Source organism: Arvicanthis niloticus, chromosome 29, assembly GCF_011762505.2.
Source record: "Arvicanthis niloticus isolate mArvNil1 chromosome 29, mArvNil1.pat.X, whole genome shotgun sequence".
Lineage (NCBI taxonomy): Eukaryota > Metazoa > Chordata > Mammalia > Rodentia > Muridae > Arvicanthis > Arvicanthis niloticus.
In genome coordinates this window covers 3,314,931-3,339,713 of record NC_133437.1, presented here as the reverse complement: position 1 = coordinate 3,339,713, position 24,783 = coordinate 3,314,931, and the positions used below count along the sequence as shown (strand labels likewise).

Below are 24,783 nucleotides of genomic sequence, written 5' to 3'. Positions count from 1 at the left end.
ACAATGCTCAGAGAACATCACTGAGGAGAGGGCAGAAAGCACGCAAGAGCCAGAGGATGGGCAGGAGTACAGCAAATAATGTCTGACCTGATTCTGCAGTTGCACTTACAAACTAAAATCAGTCGTGAGGACCTGCACAAAACCTCCAGACCTCAGTGAGATCAGTGCAATCAATTAGTTCGCCATGGATAGGACATCGCCACATGAGGCTTCACCTCTAGCTGAGCAAGTCTTGGCAAGTGATGGCTGCTGGGGGAGCCATTTTTATTGGCAATATGGCTACACAGCACTAATTGCACTCAGTGAGTTAACTAGAAGGTAGCAGGACAGTTGGTGGGGGGGGGGGAGTCATGTACTGGGAAGAGTAGGAGGAATTGGAGGAGGGATTTGGAGGTGGATAATATCAACATATATTGTATAATAAGTGTAGAACTGTCAAAGAATATATATACATATTTTTAAGGAGACAGGAATTTTATGACAATAAAGGGATGAATTTATCAAGAACACGTGAAATTAGATATATTTATGTACTCAATACCAAACCTCCCTAACATATAAAGCAAGTATTATCTATAAAGGAGAAGATAAATACAATGCAGGAATAGCTGAGGAACTAGGTGCTCACTCTCAATCATGAACAAAGCATGCAGACCAAAAAAATCAACAAAGGGCTACTGAGACCCAGTAGACCCAGGAGACATGTATGGAACATTCCATCCTCGCTTGTTGCATTACACAGGTTCCTTTGCACCTGTCCTTTGTTGTTTCTCTGTGTTGAACTTAGGGGATTTGCTGCATGCACTGCACTGTCATTGCCTACCACACCCTCCTGTTCTGAGTCACTAGCCCAATTGAAGCTGTCACAACTGTTTGAAGATTTTTATGTTCAGCTTGTATGTTCATCATTTTTTTTTGTTATTCTTTTAATTCTCCACCTTTCTCAAGAGCCCTCCATTCAAGCTTTCATGCTCACAACAGGTGGCCATTCTTTCTTTCCCCTTTGTAGTGCTTCCTCAATACACCCTCACAGTCACTCCTTCTGTTCTTCCTCCCATGCCCTCTCACTTCTTTTGAAATCTTCAACTTTACCACTTTCTCTCCCAGCTCTATATTATCTCTTCACTGGTGTCTGAAAAAATTGTATGAGCTCTCTATCTCCAATACAAGTGCCAACTCCTTCCTTATCTTTCTTCCTCCCCCTTCTCTGACCCATTCAGAGTCAGACTGTCGTGCCTAACAGCTGCCTCTGGTTTGCCATTCTGCTCTCAGTGTGCTAGGAAACAAGTCCTTATGGCCACAGACAATCTCAGTATGAGTGTTCACGACATTTTCATCTCAGTGCTCATCTTCCATGACCATATTTAATTCTGGTGAAATCTCTCAAAGCTCTTGATTTCTACACCAGGGAATCATTCTACTTCTTACCTTATCTGAAAGTTTCTCTTCCACGGTACATTCCATCATCCTCGCTTGGTTCCATCATCCTCCCTTGGTTCCATCATCCTCCCTTGGTTCCATCATCCTCCCTTGGTTCAATCATCCTCCCTTGGTTCCATCATCCTCCCTTGGTTCCATCATTCCCTATTGGTTCAATCATTCCCTACTTGGTTTCATCAAAGAGGCATTCTCCACACACCTGTCCTGGGCTCTCTTCTCCACAAACATGTCCTGGCTCACTTCATCACACACCTGTCTTGGGCTTTCTTTTCCACACACCTATCCTGGGCTCTCTTCTCCACACACCTGTCCTGGCTCTCTTCACTACATATCAGTCCCAGGCCCTCTTCTTCACTCACAGGTACTGGGGTCTCTTCTTCTAGTCTCAATACCCTCTTCTTCAGTAACTTTCTTTTTAAAGGCTATTTCTGAAATTTAAGTCCATGGCTAAAACTCATTCTTTAAACTTCTGATTCCTATTTCTAACATCTGCAAGCAAACTCAGTTCGATGGCCTGATGACATTTTGAACTCAACATGTTAGAAACTGAAGTAATTTCCTTCACCTCTAAAACCTATCCCTATTCGGAACTGTTCTCTCTCTTAAGAACACGACCTAACATGGGCATTGGTGGGATAACATCACGAATGAAGTGGGATAGGAATGACTGTTAGAGAGAATCCAATGCTGCAGGTTTCACCCTCCAGCAGTCGTGGCTACAATCACACTTAGGAGAAGTATATATGTGTTAAAAGAATAATATAAAAATAGTGACACAGTGAAGATCATAAACCACCATGCAACAAGGTAGTTGGAATTATCATAAGACAGAGAAGTCTGAGTCGCTATTATTCACTCATTTGTCAGATAATAAAATGTGTAATTTTTGTGTATGCATCATATGTATTTCAGTACTTAGCTCTGACCACATACATTTATAATGTTTGTGTGAAGGTGATTCATATGAAACCCACAAAAACTAGGCCATAATTCTGATAAAATTAGCAAATCTCTACAGATAAGGGCTATCTCTAAAGCGTGTGTCCCAAAATTTTTAATTGTACTAATTCCCTCCAAAAAGATATCAAGTAGAGTTCTCAATACCAGGTGGGGTTAAGATTCTGATTTTGTGACATCTTTCATGTAGAAAACCAAACCCAATCCCACCAGATTCAGAAGTTAGCTTCCACTTGGAAATGCTACCTACACTTTTAAGTATGTCAGTATTTATCCACTTAATGTAGGAGAAATTGAAGGCCAACAAAGAACATGCCTGCACTTAATTTCAAGTGACAGCAAATACAGTACATTAAAGGTTTAATACTATACACATGGTAGTTATATAAATAGTAGCATTAAAAGGGGTTACAACATCACTGAGACATTTTAAATCTAAAACACTTAAAAAGCACATTTGCAGTACAAAGTTATCTGAAATTATTTTAATTGGTCTCAAGAAGGCTTCAGATTAAAGATGGGCTTTGGCTTTTTCTCATTATAAAGGGAAACACAAATGAATGCTTTTTTAGGCAGGCTAATATCATTTCCAGGGAAACTACCACATAACCTGTGCTACTTAAAAGCCATTAACTACCAGTGAATGTTATTTTCTCGTTTTATGTAAATTTTGTTTCCTTAAAGGTTTTAGTTCTAATAAATATAGCTGGTACAAAAATCTCTTTTTGCATTCATTACCAAGAAACTTTGGCAAAAGGGGAGTACAAAGTTAAAGACACAGAACACTTTTAACTATTGAAGTTTTTTTCAACTGATATGAAAAATAATCCAGTTACATTCTTTAGCTCAGCTGCTTACAAATAACTTATCTTGAAAAAAAATCAAGTAAATCTGTCAGTTATGAAAGTTTATTTTCCATGTGTTATTTAGAGATAAGCCAGCCTATACTACTAGATTTCCAGAGACATTAATTGTGCATGAATTCTGATCTGATTTGGTATTACATGGTGCAAAAGCTGACACATTTTCTCTAATAGACCCCGTTAGGATGGAAAGAAACACCAAGCATAAAACCTGAAGACCTTGATTTAGAAATGATTTGACTTTGAGGATAGCTAGATGTGAAAAAGAGTTCTCAACTACCCCAGTCCCCAAAGGTTGCGGCAAGCAAACCTAATGTCTAGGTGTTTACTCTGGTGGATGGTTAGTCAATACAATCTTACATTATTGGATTGCCCTACCTGTATGTTTATTATATTGCCTGCATGTTTCACATGTGGAAACAGAAAGAGCACAGATACGATATCCTCATTCCCAAATCACCACTGATTATACTTGGCTGAGACATTAGAAACCAATGTAGGCATTTATGCCTTTAGTATGTAAAATGTTTGTTTTAGTACCAATATGATAGTGCCTCACTACAGCAAAGACATAGTCATTCCAGCAGTCATTAAATTCCAGTACAAATAGTGCTCACTAGTAGTTAATGGCATTTAGAGAGGCCTTGGGAGAGCTGCACATTCCTCTGACAGCAAAAGTTTCAGGGATATCGTAATCTTTTCAATCCTCTGTGGATTATTCTTGAACAAATTAGTAAAATGCCAGATATAAACTGCTGTCAGTTTCAAATTGTATTTTCTTTCTTTAAATAAAATAATTACTATGTGTATGGACAGAGGTCAGAAGACAACTAGATAAAATCAGTTTTCAGCTTCTACCACATGGTTCTTGGGGATTGAACCTAGGTCATCATGTGTTTACCTGCAGAACTATCTTGCTAGCCCCAAATTACATTTTTTTTTTCTAAAAATCAGAAGTTATTGTTTTTAAAAGAAGGAAGATTCTACAGTCTCTTCTTCTTTGGCATTTTATTTTTGGGGAGCCAATCCAGTTAGGTAAATCCTGGCTTACAGGATTGCACACTGGCAATCCCCTTTCTCTATCAGTAGAGGACAGTGATTGTTTAAGGTTTATATAGAAGACCTGTAAACAATCCTTTGTAAGTCATAACCCATAACTAGCAACTAACTTTGAGGGAGAGGTCAGCTAGAAGGAGGATATTTGCGTGGGATCCTACAGGCTAGATGATTCTTCAGTATCTCAGTAGAGAACGGGAAACCAATAGTTCAGTAAATATTCAGCTGCTGCTTGTAAGCCCAAACCAAAACAGAAACATATGTGAGATGATAAATGTGAGATGATAAATGTGAGATGAGATGAGGATGCCTGCTCATTTGAAGGTGCATTGTCTGTATTTTGGAGATAACCTAACCCCTTCTTGATAATAAGTCTCCAAGTAGGATATTGATTAGACTCTGATTGCTTGAAAATTATGGCTGATTTTATCTCCCAAAGATACTTATACAATTTCTCCCATCTCACAAGTTCTTACATAATATGACATTTGTATTTGTTATTGAGAGATCAAATGGGACAACCTACCAGTGACCATGTCTCCAAAGCGTAAGACATCTTCCTTTCCTCAGCAGCTGGTACTCATGAGTAGGATCTGAGTGGCCCATACCCCATCCATGCTGGAAATTTTACTGGCTTAGCTTTATGCATACCCAAGTGCACATGGGTGTCAGGGGCAGCCCTGCTTATACACTGAAGGCCTAAAATCAGCCATAGGTCAAAAATCAGCAATAGGCCTGACATACATACCTGCTAACACTTGGTCTCTGTGGAAAAACACTGAAACAGCTATAAGATATTGTAAACAGGCAGCTTTGGTGGAAATTTACCAGCCTGGATGAGAACAAGTAGTCATAGATCTTATGGATAGTCATAGTCCTTGGGGTAGCCTTGGTGGATAGTACCACCTTAGATAAGGACAAGTGAATCATAGGCGGAGTCATAGTGATCTGTCCCCTGAATCTTCACCCAGCTGATACCCTGAACACCTACGCTCCTGCATCATCCCTTTCCCCACATCCTGTCTTTTTGTGTATATAACCCCTGTGTGAAAAAGTAAAAATTATGATTTGATCAAACTATAGACAAATCATCATTCTTTGTGTTCGCCTGTTTTTCCCCCATCTTCTCTTTCAGGTGACCTCCTCAGACCCCTGTTTAATGCCCTGCTGGATGGGGCACATGGGCAGCACTAACTAGACACAGGAGGTTATCAATAACAATGAAAAAAAGTAGGACATGAAGTTATGTAACCTTATACATAACAAGTTCCCAGCTTCTGTTTGCTTTGACACAGGGTTTTAAGCCCGTATGTCTTTACGGTCCACACAGTAATGCTATGGAGGCTTTAGACGTGGTGTCTTGATGGATTCGGATGCTAGGTTTTGCATCATCTTGAACACTTTCCATTGATTTGATGAAAACATTCAAAATCCTCTCCTTACTTATTTTGACGACTACAGTGCTGTTAAGTACAAGTAGCTTCAGCAACAGAATCCTTCATTCCTTGATAGGAAGACTAATGGCTACGAAGATCTCTTTTTAAAGCATAAATTTAATACAAAGATCCCAACTTTAAGATTATCTTTGAGGACATTCTGGGGGATCCATAGAACCCATAGCCAGCGCTAGCACACCCTGTCCCCCTCTCGCCCCTCCTGCAGTCTGAGGCCTGCGGGTAAGTGCACCCAGGAGCCCCCCAGACACATTCTGGGGGATCCATAGAACACATAGCCAGCGCTAGCACGCCCCTTCCGCCGCTCGCCCCTCCTCCAGTCTGAGGCCTGCGGGTAAGTGCACCCAGGAGCCCCCCAGACACATTCTGGGGGATCCATAGAACACATAGCCAGCGCTAGCACGCCCTGTCCACCGCTCGCCCCTCCTGCAGTCTGAGGCCTGCGGGTAAGTGCACCCAGGAGCCCCCCAGACACATTCTGGGGGATCCATAGAACACATAGCCAGCGCTAGCACGCCCCTTCCCCTGCTTGCCCCTCTTGCAGTCTGAGGCCTGCGGATAAGTGCACCCAGGAGTCCCCCAGACACATTCTGGGGGATCCATAGAACCCATAGCCAGCACTAGCACGCTCCTTCTGCTGCTCGCCCCCCCTCCGGTCTGAGGCCTGCACGGTCTGAGTCCCAGACCAGACCTCTACCAGGTCTGCAGTTGTGTGGACCCCGGATTCCACCTGAGACATACTGGAAGGTCCGCTCAACCCAGAGCCACAGAGGAACAACTGAACTCAGAGTGTCAGACAACATACCCTGAGATATCCAAGAGGAGACACTGCACCCAGAACAGCAGACATCTAGCTGGACTGCTACCTTGGAGGCACCATATCCTGAGGCATCCTAGAGATACCACTGTAATCAGGGCAGCTGGAAAAAAACCACAAAGACATCTGGACTCCTAGAAGACCAAACAAAAGCGAGACAACTGGAAAGACAGGCTTCAATCAGAGACAGAAGTACAGGTAGCACTAGAATTAACCAGATGGCAAAAGGCAGGCGCAAGAACGTAAGCAACAGAAACCAAAGTTACATGGCATCATCAGAACCCAGTTCCCCCATCATAGCAAGCCCTGAACACCCCATCACACCAGAAAAGCAGGATTCAGAATTAAAATCACTTCTCATGATGATGATAGAGGACTTTAAGAAAGACATAAATAACACTCTCAAAGAACAGATAGAAACCCTTAGAGAGGAAACACAAAAATCCCTTAAGGAATTACAAGAAAATGCAACCAAACAGGAGAAGGAATTAAACAAAACCATGCAGGATCTAAAAACGGAAGTAGAAACAATAAAGAAATCACAAAGGGAGAACACCCTGGAGATAGAAAACTTAAAAAAACGATCAGGAGTCATAGATACAAGTATTACCAACAGAATACAAGAGATGGAAGAGAGAATCTCATGTGCAGAAGATACCATGGAAAACATAGACACAACTGTCAAAGAAAATGCAAAATACAAAAAGCTACTAACCCAAAATATACAAGAAATCCAAGACACAATGAGAAGGCCAAACCTAAGGATAATAGGAATAGATGAGGGGGAAGACTCCCAACTTAAAGGACCAGTAAATATTCTCAACAAAATTATAGAGGAAAACTTCCCTAACCTAAAGAAAGAGATGTCCATAAATATACAAGAAGCCTACAGAACTCCAAATAGTTTAGACCAGAAAAGAAATACTTCCCGCCACATAATAGTCAAAACATCAAATGTACAAAACAAAGAAAAAATACTAAAAGCAGTAAGGGAAAAAGGCAAAGTAACATATAAAGGCAGACCTATAAGAATTACACCAGACTTCTCACCAGAGACCATAAAAGCCAGAAGATCCTGGACTGATATCATACAGACCCTAAAAGAACATAAATGTCAGCCCAGACTACTATACCCAGCAAAACTGTCAATCATTATTGATGGAGAAACCAAAATATTCCATGACAAATCCAAATTTACACAGTATCTCAACACAAACCCAGCACTTCAAAGGATAATTGGTGGAAAACTCCATCACAAGGAGGGAAACTACAACCTGGAAAAAGCAGGAAAGTAATCTTCCAAAAACCGTAAAAGAAGGTAGCTACACATACATATCCCCACTGCCAATAACAAAAATAACAGGAAACAACACTCATTTTTCCTTAATATCTCTTAATATCAATGGACTCAATTCTCCAGTAAAAAGACATAGACTATCAGACTGGATACGTAAACAGGACCCAACATTTTGCTGCATTCAGGAAACGCACCTCTGTGGAAAGGACAGACACTACCTCAGAGTAAAAGGTTGGAAAACAATCTACCAAGCAAATGGTCCCAAGAAACAAGCTGGAGTAGCGATTCTAATATCAAATAAAATCAGTTTTCAACCAGAAGTAATCAAAAAAGATAAAGAAGGACACTTCATATTCATCAAAGGAAAAATGTACCAAGAGGAACTTGCAATTCTCAACATCTATGCCCCAAATGTAAGGGCACCCACATACATAAAAGACACTTTACTAAAACTTAAAGCATACATTGCACCCTATACAATAATAGTGGGAGATTTCAACACCCCACTCTCAGCTATGGACAGGTCATGGAAACAGAAACTAAATCGAGACACAATGAAACTAACAGAAGTTATGAACCAATTGGACTTAACTGACATCTATAGAACATTTCACCCTAAAACAAAAGAATACACCTTCTTCTCAGCACCTCATGGTACCTTCTCGAAAATAGACCATATAATTGGTCACAAAACAGGCCTCAACAGATACAAAAAGATTGAAATAATCCCCAGCACCTTATCAGACCACCATGGATTAAGACTTGTCTTTGACATGGACAAAAACATCAGAAAACCGACATACACTTGGCAATTGAACAATGCTCTACTCAATGACAACTTGGTCAAGGAAGAAATTAAGAAAGAAATTAAAGACTTTTTAGATTTAAATGAAAATGAGGACACATCATATCAAAACATGTGGGACTCATTGAAAGCAGTACTAAGAGGAAAAATCATAGCTCTAAGTGCTCACAAAAAGAAAGTGGAAAGAGCATACATCAACAACTTGACAGCAAACCTGAAAGCATTAGAACAAAAAGAAGCTAGTATACCCAAGAGGAGTAGACGGCAGGAAATAATCAAACTCAGGGCTGAAATCAACCAAGTCGAAACAAAAAGAACTATACAAAATATCAACAAAACCAGGAGCTGGTTCTTTGAGAAAATCAACAAGATAGACAAACCCTTAGCCAGACTAACCAAAGGGTGCAGAGACAGCACTCAAATTAATAAAATCAGAACTGAAAAGGGAGACATAACAACAGAAACAGAGGAAATTTAAAAAATTATCAGATCCTACTACAAAGGCCTATACTCAACAAAATTGGAAAATCTGGAGGAAATGGACAATTTTCTAGATAAATACCAGGTACCAAAGTTAAACGAGGAGCAGATAAACCACCTAAACAGTCCCATAACGCCTAAAGAAATAGACACAGTCATTAAAAATCTTCCCACCAAAAAATGTCCGGGGCCAGATGGTTTCAGTGCAGAATTCTTTCAGACCTTCAAGGAAGACCTAATACCAATCCTCTTCAAGTTATTCCATCGAATAGAAACAGAAGGAACACTACCCAATTCATTCTATGAAGCTACCATTACACTCATACCTAAACCACAGAAAGACCCAACAAAGAAAGAGAACTACAGACCAATCTCTCTTATGAATATTGATGCAAAAATACTCAATAAAATTCTCGCAAACCGAATCCAACAACACATCAAAACAATTATCCATCAAGATCAAGTAGGCTTTATCCCAGGAATGCAGGGATGGTTCAATATTCGGAAATCCATCAATGTAATCCACTACATAAATAAACTCAGAGAGAAAAACCACATGGTCATATCACTAGATGCTGAGAAAGCATTTGACAAAATTCAGCATCCCTTCATGTTAAAAGTCTTGGAAAGATCAGGAATACAAGGCCCATATCTAAACATAGTAAAAGCAATATACAGCAAGCCAGTAGCCAACATCAAACTAAATGGAGAGAAACTGGAAGCAATCCCACTAAGATCAGGGACTAGGCAAGGCTGCCCACTCTCACCTTACCTATTCAATATAGTACTGGAAGTCTTAGCTAGAGCAATTAGACAACAAAAGGAAGTCAAAGGGATACAAATAGGAAAGGAAGAAGTCAAAATTTCACTATTTGCGGATGACATGATAGTATACTTAAGTGAACCTAAAACTTCCACCAGAGAACTCCTAAACCTGATAAACAACTTTAGCAATGTGGCTGGATATAAAATCAACTCAAACAAATCAGTAGCCTTCCTCTACTCAAAGGATAAACAGGCAGAGAAAGAAATCAGGGAAATGACACCCTTCACAATAGCCACGAATAAAATAAATTATCTTGGAGTGAATCTAACAAAGCAAGTGAAAGATCTGTATGACAAGAACTTCAAGTCTCTGAAGAAAGAAATTGAAGAACATCTCAGAAGATGGAAAGATCTCCCATGCTCCTGGATTGGCAAGATTAATTTAGTAAAAATGGCTATCCTGCCAAAAGCAATCTACAGATTCAATGCAATACCCATCAAAATTCCAAATCAATTCTTCATAGAGATAGAAAAAGCAATTTACACATTCATTTGGAATAACAAAAAACCTAGGATAGCGAGAACTATTCTCAACAATAAAAGAACCTCTGGGGGAATCACCATTCCGGACCTTAAACTGTACTACAGAGCAGTAGTGATAAAAACTGCTTGGTATTGGTACAGAGACAGAAAGGACAATCAATGGAACAGAATTGAAGACCCAGAAATGAACCCGCATACCTATGGTCACTTGATATTTGACAAGGGAGCTAAATTCATCCAGTGGAAAAAGGACAGCATTTTCAACAAGTGGTGCTGGCTCAACTGGAGGTCAACATGTAGAAGAATGCAAATTAATCCATTCTTATCTCCTTGCACAAAGCTCAACTCCAAGTGGATAAAGGACCTTCACATAAAGCCAGGTACACTGAAAATATTAGAAGAGAAGTTGGGGAAGACCCTCGAATACCTAGGCACAGGGGAAAAGTTCCTGAACAGAACACCAATGGCTTATGCTCTAAGATCAAGAATCGACAAATGGGACCTCATCAAATTGCAAAGCTTCTGTAAGGCAAAGGACACTGTCAACAAGACAAAATGGCAACCAACAGATTGGGAAAAGATCATTACCAATCCTACATCTGATAGGGGGCTAATATCTAATATTTACAAAGAACTCAAGAAATTAGACGCCAAACAACAAAATAACCCCATTAAAAAATGGGGTACAGAGCTAAACAAAGAATTCTCAACTGAGGAAACTCAAATGGCCGAGAAGCACCTTAAGAAATGCTCAACATCCTTAGTCATCAGGGAAATGCAAATCAAAACAACACTGAGATAACACCTCACACCAGTCAGAATGGCTAAGATCAAAAACTCAGGTGATAGTAGATGCTGGCGAGGATGTGAAGAAAGAGGAACACTCCTGCATTGTTGGTGGGGTTGCAAGCTGGTACAACCACTTTGGAAGTCAGTCTGGCGGTTCCTCAGAAAATTGGACATAGCACTACCTGAGGACCCAGCTATACCACTTCTGGGTATATACCCAGAAAATGCCTCAACAAATAACAAAGACATATGCTCCACTATGTTCATAGCAGCCCTATTTATAATAGCCAGAAGCTGGAAAGAACCCAGATGCCCTTCAACAGAGGAATGGATACAAAAAATGTGGTACATTTACACAATGGAATATTACTCAGCTATTAAAAATAATGAATTCGAGAAATTCTTAGGTAAATCTAGAAAATGTCATCCTGAGTGAGGTAACCCAATCACAAAAGAACACATATGGTATTTACTCACTGATAAGCGGAGATTAGCCCAAAAGTTTGAAACAACAAAGATTCAACTACCAGAAGACACGAAGCTCATGAAGAAGAAAGAACAAGTGAGGATGCCTAGGTCTTTCTTAGAAGGAGTAACTAAATAACCAAGGGAGCAAATATGGAGACACAGTGTGAGTCAGAACCATAAGGGGGGGTTGTAGGGAGACCATTGTGTCTGGGTATTCATTCCATAGGCAGTCACCAAAAATAGACGCTGATAGGGATGTCAGGATGGGAAAGCTGACAGCAGCCTGATAAGGCTGTCTCCTTAGAGGTCTCTCAGAGTCGGACATACCCAGAGACAGATACCCACAGCTATCCATTAATCTGATCAAAGTTCCCAATGGAGGAGTTAGAGAGTAAATTGAGGGAACCGTGAACCATACGGGCTGGTGGCCCTGTGAGGAGAGCAAGAATACCAACCAGCCAGAGCTCCCCAGGGTCTAAACCACCAGCCCAGGTGCACATAGGGAGAGACACATGACTCCAGCTGTATATGTAGGGGAGGATGGCCCTGTTGGGCATAGGTGGGAGACAAGATCATTGGTACCCTGAAGGCTGAGCACTGAGGGGGGGGGAATCTGAGGGTGGGGAGGGAGGCTGGGGGTAGGTGGGTAACACCTTCATAGAGGCAGGAGGAGGGAGGATGGGATAAGGGGTTCCTGGGTGGTGGGGGAAATATGGTAAGGGAATAAAATTTGAAATGTAAATATTATATCCAATAAAAGAGGGGAAAAATAGAAAAGCGGTTAGAACCAACATTCTTAATAAAATGTCAGCCCTCTTTAAAAAAAAAAAACTATCTTGATACTAAAATTTGTTTTGAGAATTGTATATTGCAGAATGATCAGCCTTGGTGTATCTACTCAACAAGCAAGCTGGGCAGACCTGCTCAAACCTCTGAGGTCCGTGAATTCCATCTGGAGGCAGCGAAGACACAGCATCAGAGGATTGTCAACTTGCTCTCCCCCCCCCACTCCTCTTCTAATATCTCAACGCCCATAATCAGCTTGAAGAAGCTAATGATGAGTCAGCGCCCCTATTCCCTGGGCATGGGGACTAAGGTGGTAAATGTTGGGCTGTCTCCCTAGGGAAAAGTAGTGGTTTTGTTGGAATAGAGAGGATTAGCTAGGGTTTATTGCATAGCCATAACCTATTAGTAGAAATCTGTATAATTAATATCAAGATGAAGATATAAATTCTTAAATGGCACCAATTTACTTTGTTTACAAATTTTAAGGTTTTCATTGGCATGAGCTTCTTAGTGATATAAGAGTGAGATGAATATTGTTACTCTCATAGGCATTGTACCAGTATAACACACTTAGGAATACAAAGCTTAGACCCAGTCCTTCTTTAACTTTTTTAACTGATTTGAGATGGTCAGCCTGTGAGTTAAGGGACTATAGCAAATTCATGACTTGGAGTTTATTATAAGGGTGTTCTCTATGTTTTATTTAGAAATAGCTGAGTGGAGTTAACAGGCAACAGTCCAGATTACCTTACATGGATAGCTGGTTTTCAAAACATCAGAAATCCTTAGAATTGACATGACAAACATTTCAGTATTAATGTTCATTTTCATTAGAGACCTGTCTGCTCCGGACAGCTTCCTATGTTAAACTCTAAGAAGAAATTGAGCATCCTTGGAGTTACTCCAGTTGTGGTGAGACAGCCACTAGGCAAGAATTGCCACTTTCCTTCTACAGACAAATTACTGTCCAGAAAAGGACAGACTTGCAGAATAGTCGACTGATTATATCTGCCTAGACAGAGTAATCAGCCCTTAATAATTCTGCAGCACTAAGGTCTGTCAGATGATCCTGGGCCAGAAGGCAGAAGAACAGATGCTCCAATGTTTTGAAATAGAGCGAGTGTCCAGGTGTTCAGAGGTCTCTATAAATTGGCTAAGTTTTAGAAGCTATGCTTTGTGCTTCCCACAATTATAGTCAACTCAGTCATTCTGGATTTCTGATGGGGTTGAAAACTTATAGCTATTTACTTTGAGAGAAAAGATCTGAGTGTATGGTCATCAGCTGACATTCATCCTAAAGCCAAGGAAAAAGCCAGGTTCAGAACTAAGTGTTTTAGTTAGGATAGATGACAGAGGTGCTGGTTAGTCAACAAAAGGATGGACTGGGTATTAGGACTATCTTGTACCTCACTGGTACAAATAGGCATAATTATGCTCTAATTGTATTTTGAGAAAAAAGTTTCCTTTTAACAGGAAGGGTGATGTGTAGGAGGAGCTAAGGTGGGAGGAGTACTGAGAGGAAGAAAAGGAGTAAGAAGAGGAGAAGAAGAAGGAGAGGAGAAGCTAGGTGATGAAAGAGAGATAGAGGGGGGAGACAGGGAAGCAGATGTTCATGTATCTCCACCAGTCAAAGATAGTTGATATATCTAGGTTGGGTATTGGGTTACACCTCTGATTGAACAATACCAAACCTATAAAGCCTATGATTAACATTTCTTAAAAAAATGTATAAATGCAAAATGAAAAGGGGGCATGGGATAGGGGTTTTCTAAGGGGGGGGGGATGGGGAAACGGGATGGTATCTGAAGTGTAAATGAAAGATCTAAAAAAAAAAAGATTATCTTTGAGGACAAATACTTTGCAGATAGTTTAAAAACCCCATGGATGATGAACAAGGCTTCCAGAATCTGAGATGTACATTGACAGTGTCGTGCCCTGATTTTATTTTCCATTATACTGTATAGACATTAATTTTTTATGCTATACTTTTTAGTGCATTTGAGTGAATCTTTGAGACATAAACACTACTATGTGCTGACAAGTATGAGAAGTTAGCCTCTTTATTATTATTAACATTGTGATTTTATTGTGACATTTTTCTTACTGTATAATTATAATTTTTTTGCTTACATCCCTTAAAAATGGCTCCACAAGGGCTCATATTATGCCGGAAATCTAGTCCTCCTAGGCATGTGTCCTTTAATCACTAATTGTGGGTTAAAATATCACTTTTCAACCCTCTCTCTCTCCCTTTCTCTCTTTCCGCATGCACTCGGGCACACACACATTCACACAGACACAAGCACACACATGCACACACTCACAGTTCAATCTGTATCTAAATTTGTATTTGGGGGTTTTGTAAAGTGAAAAGGTTGGTCTGTGTATTTACAAGGAAAAATATTTAACTCCCTTTATGAGACTTTCCATTTTTTTAAATTCCACGTTGTAAGGTTGGAGAAAGGGCTGAGCGGACAAACTGCTTGGCCTGCAAGCATGAACATCAGAGTTTGGAGTCCCAGAACTCTCGTAAAAGCCAGACAGCTATGGTGACACCTTAATCCTAACACAGGTAATCTCTGGATCAAGCTATCTAGCTGTAGTAAGAAGAATCAGTAAGCTCCAGAGTCACAGGAGACTCTAACACAGTAGGTAAAGTGGGGAATGATTGAGGCGGATGCCTACCATCAACTTTGGGCACCCATCTGTACACCAGCACACATTCAGCTATTCCCACTCACTAGAACATGCATATCTGATTCATACACCCTCCCCACCCCCATGAATTCCATGTTCTTCAAACTGTAGTCTGAGGTTATAGACAGATACACAGTTATATGAGGTGGGATGTTGGGGCTGCTACTTAGAGTAAGTTGCTGTAACAAAAACCTCACAAGACTTGGAGACTTACGAAAGCAAGGTTATCTGTTGCACACAACCCACCTCTCTACCACTTGTGCACTACCTTTCACCACCTGTCCATCACTTTTACATCACCTGTCCATCACCTTTCACCACCTGTTCATCACCTGTCCACAATCTGTGTATTACCTTTGCACAACCCATCTTTCACCTGTCCATCAACCGTCTACCATCTGTCTACCACCTATCCATCAGAGCTGGCTTCTTGTTATCTTTATTCCCTGACTTGGGAAAAAGAGTAGCATCCATCTTGTGAGTTCCGGCTTTATTGCAGAATGAAAAGAAAGATGGCAGGCCCAAGTACGGCATGTGTCAGCCACAATAAGTCACGCAGCCAAGCCTGACATCAGTGCATGGGAATGTAAAGTGCAATCTCCCAGAGGGGCTACTGAATGTAGAAATATGCACAATAGCACCACAACCACTCAGGTCTCTCTAATAGTTTCTTGATGAGTCTCTAGGAAAACACCCACTTATGCATGAGCATCTGTCATGCAGCTTTGTTTACTCTGACTGTATCTTAAGTTGGGAAATTCTGAGAAAAACCCCAGAACCTTTAGAATTTCATATTTACTGGTTCGCAATTAATCATGGAGTCATGGACTATACAAGTGGTAGTGTATCTTTTGTGCAACAGAATTCTAGACCGCAAGAGCACAGAATTAATCAGCTGGAGTAGCTTCAACTGCCTACTTTGAAAATTTATTAAATAGCAGATATCATTTCCTTCATATTAAAGCCAGTCATTGTTTTTTGAAGATAGGTTTTGTTGTAGCACAGGGTAACCCACAGCATACTCTGTAGATGATGACCTAGATCCCCAAATCCTCCTGACTCCACCTCGGAAGCTCTGAGATTAAAGACACATGCCACCATGCTGATTTTTTTTTTAATTTTAATTTTATTATTTTTGTATGTGGTGCTGAGGAACAAATCTACAGTTTCCTACAAGCACTACCAACTGAGACACACCAACAGCACCAAGCAAGTCAGTCTTTAGAGACTGAGATTTTACCTAGCTTTGGATATGCCTGGGGAGTGGGGGGGAAAGACACGCAATGAACTCTTTTTTGTAAAGCAATGCTATCACCAAAGAAATCAACTGACATGTTACTGAAATTTTTTGGTGCCGCTGTTCATTTCCTGAAGTTGTGTCATCACCAAATACTCCCAATACTACTGAATCTTGAACTTTTCATTAATAGTTCCTTTTGAATGTTTCTATGACAATGGATGTCTGTAAAGTGTATAGGCATTTGTATAGGTAATTCTTATGGGCAAGTGCTTACCATCAAGGGAGAATTCATACTTTGTAAACTCTTTTTTAGAATTTGCAGAGTCAATGTCTTTAACGAGGTAGAGATTTTCTTTGCCAAACAAACTTTGAGGCAGAATAAAAACCTTGGCACCACGGGCTCAGTTGGAGCATCTGTGATGCTTGGCAACACATCTGGTTCTATGCTTTGGTGAAGAGACATTCTTCTCATCTCAACATGCAGTGGTGTCAGCCGGTGTCAACGACTCTGCCAGCAGTCCCAAAAAATCGTGTCTGTTTTTCTGTACATTGTCAACCTCCTAAGAGCCAGGGCTGACACACTGCTATTTTAAGATTTTTTTTTTTTTTTTTTTTTTTTTTTGTCAAGAAATAGGAGTGGAAGACGAGGTTTGTTGCTGCAATAGCTAGCTTTCCTGAGGACTTGCCTTAAAGTATTCATTGGCCTTCAAATGAAAAGTTCTGCTTTTCTGAGGCAAAAGAAATTCAGCTATCACAGATTGGAAATAATTCCATTCATAATTAGTGCATGAGAATTCTTACCAAGTTTTCTAGGCAAAAATTTCCACTTTAATTCTTCTGACCTGCCTATCACTCTAGGAAAACCCACCAGGGCCAGATAACTGACCCAGTCTTTTAAGTCTTATATCAGCAAACCTGAAGAAGAGTTAGCCTGGTTGTCAGCATATTTACATATGGGAGTCCGAGAGAACTGGAATCTCTAGGTAACTCCTGAAACTCCAGTTCTACCTCCAGTGATTTAACCTCTCTAATTCTTTTATGAAACAACGAAACAGTAACAATGCTTTTGAGAAGGTGACAGCATTGAACACAGTATGAATTTCATAGAATTTTGACAAATTCTAACTGTCCCTAATTCTTATGTACTAAGACCACTGAAGCTTCTGTTCTGTTTGTCATTATTTTCTTTTGTAAAATTAGCTCTTCTAGAACTTTCTGCCACAAACCTAAAAAGGCCATAGTTAAAGTGAATACCCATGGCAACAAAACAGAACGAGCATCAGACTTTTGGTAGAAACTTGAACTGGATATAATTAGAATTTTACTTAAAAACTTGCATTTTCTTATGTATTTAAGAAACAGACATTAATGTTAAAAGGAAATTTGTGAGAATAGGAGATGGGAGGTTATAAGAAAATGTGTACTTTTTATACAATAATATTTCCATGGTTGAAAATGATGTGAAATCTCTCTCTCTCTTTTAATAGAGAATAAGTCTATATATTTTTTAATATTCTCAAAGGTCTTGTTACCTAAATGTGGGATTGCACACTGCCCCAGTGCTCTCTAGGATAAACTACTTTTAAAAAGTACCATTGTGGATTCCCGTGCCTCACACTCACGCCCATAGAAGCAGCACTAACTAGACTATTAAGTTACCAAAAAAACCAAACCAAACCAAACCAAACCAAAACAAAAAAACCAGATGTGAAGTTTGGAAGGAGATGTGTTGAAAATATGGAGGAAACTAAAGGGGAAGAAATGAGGACTGAGTATCATTGTATACATGTGTGAAATTCTCAAAAATAAAGAAAAAAAAAAAAAAACCACTTCTTTGCCAGTTTAATTTGTAAGGTCCTAGGTAGAAGCTACACTCTACAGATGGAAAAGAACTCACTGTTGTTTGGGAATAATTTTTTTTTTTTTTTTGAAATAAAGCTTTAGGCAATTTGGTTAAAAATGGTGCTTTTAAAAAATTCTTTCTCATTTCCATATTGAATAAATAACTGAACAGTCTCATTGACCAAGTCAATAAAGAAAAGCTAGAAACTTACATTTATTGCTTTACAATAGTGTATTCTCACTGAAGTAGGGAAAACACAGTTGGAGGTAGCTGAAATAGCTATCAGAATGAATTATCATAAACTTAGTAGCTGAAAACAAATTTATTGCCTTATATTTCTGTAGTTCAAAAGTCCAAAATGGGTCTCATGAGTCAAAAATCAAGCTGTGGGCAAGGCGCTGGGGTATGGTCCCTGTACGTCCTCACTGCAGCTTCTGCAGACTGCCTACGTTGTTTTTGGCTTGTGGTCCCTTCTCACACTCAAAGGCAGCCACAGTCAATATGTGTTTGATTGATTCAGTGCTCAGGTCTTGACCACTTATTTCCCAGGGGGAAGCACTTGCTTCTCTACAGTTGTTTGCTGGTCCACAGGGTCTCCTCTGGTGGCGCAGCACGCACTACAGCAGCATGCTGTCCGGTTATAGATTCAGAGCCTGTATTCCCTGCCCCTGTAAACAGGCTTTCAGGTCTTCTCAGTGGCACTGAGAACAGAGACTGGGAGACAGCTTGACTTTAGAAAAGCTTGGATCCCATGCCACCTGTCACACAGCTGGGGAAACTCAACCCTCAAATGCTCCAGCCGTTCCAACCACAGCTTTCTTCTCCCTGTGAAGGCCTGGAGCTCGGCCACAGCTGTACAAGTGGCTGCCACCTGCCATTGCTCTGATGACCTCTTCCACTTTTAAGGGCCCTTGTGATTCTATGGAGTCTACTCAAATCCCAAGGATAGATAATCTCACTCCTTTAAGGTCAAGTGATTGGCAGGCTTCTTATCTGTTATAATCATTCCCTTAGTGCTGTGTGATACTCACACCCATACTTTTCAGGGATTTGGCAGGAAGAACATGTTTTGTCTTGTTTCACCTACCTTCACATATCAACATACTCTGTCCCTCCTCTCCAACCTCTCCCAGCTCAGCCATGTCAGTGGGGAGAGCTAGCCATGCAGCATCCATCAGGATGTGAGGTCTGAACCTAAGTGGCTGCAAGCTGCAACGACACAGCCCTCACTGTTCTGTGTAGAGACTGAAGGAGGGAATCTGAGCGGATCTGTAACTGTACAGCTAATGTTGTCTCTTCCCTGGGAAAGGTCGTAAAGCAAAGTGAGGGCGCCAGAGTTGGGACGGGAGAAAACAGCTTGCTCATTAGTCCTGGCTGTGCTGTTTACTTCCTGTGTTGCCTGTGCCTCTCACTTATGTTTGGCCGAGTCCATTTCCTCAATTCAACTTTAACTGTTTTACACTGCTGGAGTTCAGGCCTGGGGCCTTTTGCACACTAGGCAAGTACTCCATCAGAACTATAGTGACAGCCCTCAGTATTAGGACTGGGAAACAAGGAGACTGAACTAGATTATTTCTTAGTTATCCTTGAGGTTTAATGTCACTATGGCTCTAGATGAGGTTGAAACTCTTGAGGATTTGAGGTCATCAGCCCAGTGGGGTTATAATCCTCAAGGTCCCCCCCCAAACTGCAAAGAAGCCTTCCCTACATTTTTTTGCTTCCCCAGAACAAGAGAAGGAGAAAAAGTGGGCTTTCCCCCATGAGAAGTCCTCTGCTTGCCCAGTGAACCCTTACTACAAATTGAATTTGATAACCTGCAGGCTGGACACATTGCACTCTATTTTATAATAAATGCATATTCTGTAATACTTTTATTCCTATGCCCTTTGCAAGTACAGATCTAGGCTGATAGCTTCCCTTGCTTATTACTGTATGACAGCTGCTGTCCAATCTGGCAGGAGATCTAGTCAATGAACACAAACATTGTTCCACTTTTACTATAGACCATGGGCAGGTCTACTCAGCTGGCAGAATCTGAATTCTAAGACTGAAGCCATGGTTCTCACCTTCTTTTCTATATATCAGGCTTAACCCCCACTCCTTGTTTAGGGGTGGTATCGGCTAACGAGTATGATGAAATAGTTACTGCCACAATTAAGCCATATTTCATGATATAATCTTCTTTAAGAACAAGAAGTTATCTTTGGTGGGCCTGATATAAATATGTGAGCCCTTAAGTGGCTCAGAAGTGTGGGGACCCGAGGGAGATTCTCAGTGATGCATTTAAAGACAGCTGGCTAGTAGGAGCAGAAAGAAAATCAAAGCAAGGATTCCAGTTGTACAGCTATAAGGAACTGATTGTACCAACAGGCTGAATCATCCTTTGAAGTGGATTCTTTCCTAAATCCTGCAGATGATAACACAGTCTGACTGGTTCCTAGGAGTCTGCCTGTGAGCAGAGAATCCAGCTGCCTGTAATTCCATATACAACAGCACAGCAACCACACATTGTCTTATACCTTAAAGTTTGTGTTACTTTGTTATACAGAAATGGAAAATGAATAAAGGATTACAATTGTATCCCAGTTGAATGTGATTTAGGATTCCTTAAAAAGAGAATTTCCTGTCCCCTCTCATTCTGCTTTTCTCTACAGCCTCTATTGGCTCCCTCACCATGAAGTTATTTCACTGAATGTAACTGGAAAATGCAATTTTGTCAGATTAAAATCTCCTCTCATATCACTTAGAATTATCTCTTTCTTTCCTCCCTCACTGCTGGTTTAAGATGCAGAGATGTATGAATCTTGGGCACAGTGTACACATGTTTGGGTTGGAGAATCAAACCAGAAGATACAGATTTCAAGAATTAAAGCAGCAATCTGTACATGCTGAAGTGACTCAAATATGTTTCATTCATTGCATCTAGCTATCTGGAAACAAGGAGCCATGACAAAACAGCTAAAGAAAAGGGAGAAGCTGTGCAGGCATAAATGCCTGAACACTTTCATATCTTTCATCAATAAACATTACTAGAATGTAATGCATTTGAATTCCTGTTTTTCCTGTGGGAACCCAGCAGTCTGACTTCTCCTTACCGATACCTCGGCTGGATCTTATTACCAGTGTAGGGTACACTGTGGGGAGCGTGCTGAAACTTCTTAAAGTACAAAAGAGGATTGCCCTTGGTTAGTTAGATGTCTGGGTTATGCAGATTGGCCCCTGAATGACTGTATATGATGCACTGTGAACACCATTATATGCTTGTTGATAGCAACACCTAGGAAATATAGTTAAACCTCATTTTGCTTATAGTCTATAAGAGAAAGGAATTGGTGTTAGGTTAAAAAACATATCAGCCTAGAGCTTTGCAGTTGAGGGTTGAAAGAACGCTCTATGGGAAAAGTATGTCTCATGCTTAATTCAGAAAATAATGTTGTCTCCAGTACAACTCAACTCTGCTCTAACACCATGCAGCTAAGTGAAAATATTGGAAGGCAGTGACTCACATGCCAGGTCCACCATTTAAAACTGATATTTTCTGCATTGTGAAAACCAAGGAACTGGATTAAGAGAGTGGCCATTTAAATATAAATTTGAGCTGACGTAGACAATGAACTTTATAATGAAGGGGCTCGTCTGTGGCTGTAACTCTCCCTGAATAAAGAAGACCGATTTAATCAAAAGGTAGTACAACAGCAAAAACTTAAAAGTCACAATTGAGAAAAGCTTCAAAATTTGGTGATACAGGTGAACTACAATCGAGCTTTTACCAATTTTTATCAATGTCTTTCCAGGTACTACAGCCAACACTAAAGAAAAACTATTGCAAAGCCACTATGTCAAGTAATTACACATCACTTCACATAATATATCTTTATGGGTTTCAGCTTCTTGGAGCTATATCTTTTCTATGTGTGTAATTATGCTGCGGGGAAAAAATAACTACATGCTCAAATGAAATAACGGGCCTCAGCGTATGACTACAGGATCTTGTCAGGTAGCCAGCGACGTGCCCTTTCATTGTGAGTGACTAATGTCAATGCTGTTCTAAAGAAAGACACTTTTCATAATCACCCAACAATTCGCTAAGTGAAAGCACGTGCACAGGCTTAGGAAAAGCCTGCCAGGGGTCTCTGCTGAATGGGAAGCAGGTGCTCACAGTGTGTGCCACATAATACCCCATTTACCCCCAAGTCCAAAGGTTACAGGACTAATAGCTGCCTTGTGGTAATCAGGAAAAGCAAGACACTGGCCTGGCGAAACATCTGGGACATATTTTATATACTTGCAACATATGCTTCAGGTTCAATTAAAGTGAGGCTTCGGCATATGTATTAATTTCTTTACTTTTATCCTATAAGAGAACCCACTGACCTGACCTCACTATTATGCCATATGAGAAAACAGTGAACTAATGAGAGCTACAGGCCAGTACCTGTTCTCATGGTGAAAAACACACTTGTCTCATGAAATTTCATTACGCATGACTCAACACACAAGCTTTAAGTGAAGGAACCAATGAAAATCTTAGAATAGGAACTGACTTTTCTCCCATTCCGACACACTGATAGCTAAACTCACAATGTAGACTTCTGTGAGAACCAAGCCAAGGGACAGAAGCTGGGGAAAGATTCTTGCAGGATCTGTCCTTCTACTTTTCTCATAACAAAGGCTTTACATTTCAAGATGCCTTGTCTAAGAGAACTTAGAAGTCTACTTCACATAACTATAGTTGAGATTTTAGGTTCTTTTCAGTTTAGACATGATGCTCAGGCTATCAATTTCTGTATGGTTTGAAAAAAACAGGAGAGAAGGACCTCATTCTTATAGCCCATTCAAATAAAGGGAGGGGCTATGAACAACAGCCAGTGCATCACGAAAACATACTACTTGTCCACATCAACTACAGACAAATTCAGTTGAATTCACACAGTAATTGAAGCCTTCACTTTCAGTCTACTTTGGTAACTAGATCTGAAACTGTGTGAGAACTAGGGTGTCAACTGCAGACAGCCAACCTCTAGCTCACTGTACATACAGCACCTGAGAGTTGGTACTTCCATCTAGATGTGTTCAATCATCTGTGTTTTGGCAAGCTGCTTAACTAGGGATGTCTATTTGTTGACTACACCTAAGATCTCTATTTAAAAAAAAAATGAACAAGAAAAGAGAGAGACATACAACATTAACAAACTGTCTAAAAAATATGGAGTTGGCTTTCAGCAGGGAGATACAAAAGTAGTAGACTTCACTGGGGGTTTCTATTTATTAGCATTTCTAGGGAAATGCCTGCTGCTGGGATGGATCTTTATGGTGGCTTTAATAATAAAGCAGCAACAAGCAAGGGAGAATGGCCATAAATGGATGGCAGCTCAGTCTTTATCAGCACACAAGTGATGATTCAGAGCTGGCATGTTGAGTTACAGTACAGGCTCTCCACGGCTCTACAACTGACCTTAACAATAAATCAGGCCAGTTATTGCCAGGGGTGTTTGTTCATGTTATTTAACTTTAAAACAAAGCGTGTATGTGGCGTGTGTGTGTGTGTGTGTGTGTGTGTGTGTGTGTTTACAGACAAGAGACTTTGTTAGCTTCATTTTGGTCATGATGCTGATGACTAAATGTTGTACAGGAGAAAAATTTCACATAAAGACTCTATCAATGTAAAAGCATTCGCAGCAGCATGAGTGTGAAGCCGGGTGTGAGCATGTGTGTTTTCCTTCCCCTGCAAGCATCAAACATTAGTCAGGAAACAATGATCATTCGTGAGGTGAAGTATTCAGTGTGACTTTTTTTCACTTTTGACACTTGCAATGCTTGCTTCTAACACAAGTTCTTATTCCAGAATATAACTGTACATCTTTTATGGAATCAAAGGTCAAGGGCATAAACTCAGATGCACTGTTTTCTTCCTTCAAAAACATAATTTCTTTATGTGGTCAGTTTGGGGCAGAGATCAAAATCTGGTTTTGTATACCAAATAATGTGTAAGTAATTCATATTTCCTTCCCTGGCTCCTGGTCTCATCTTAAGATATATTAAGTTTTAGATCTACAAATGCCCAGAGATCACAGTGTCAGAGAGTTCCTATCCAGCTTGCCGGAGAGAGCTCTTCTCCTAAACGTAGCCACTGCTGTGGTGGTACAAGGTCATGCTAATTCCTCCCTTTCCCCAAGGAACCACCAACCTAAACAACCTAGAAATTAGCTGCTGTTTACTGAGCTCTCCATCCCTAAGGCAACTAGCAAATAAAATTCAAGTCTCTCCAAAGGACTTTCCTGATAGAGGAGGCGTGGGCCATTACAGATCCAGGCAGGACAGTGAGCCCAGGGCTATTTAAATGTCCACCCAAGCATATCAGACACATGTTCTTTTGATAAGCAATTCTTCAAAAACTAGAGATGACAATTCCCATATCCAACTCACGCAGGCTACTACTTTTTCACACTTGCCTCCTTCCCCCAAAGCACAGGCTGATTTGTA

General features: G+C 40.4%; 1 protein-coding gene across 8 annotated transcripts in view; it reads right to left on the bottom strand.

The window, feature by feature from the left end:
• Mctp1 (multiple C2 and transmembrane domain containing 1) overlaps positions 1 to 24,783 on the bottom strand; it is a 550,355-nt gene that overhangs the window by 64,346 nt on the left and 461,226 nt on the right. The window lies entirely within an intron of this gene.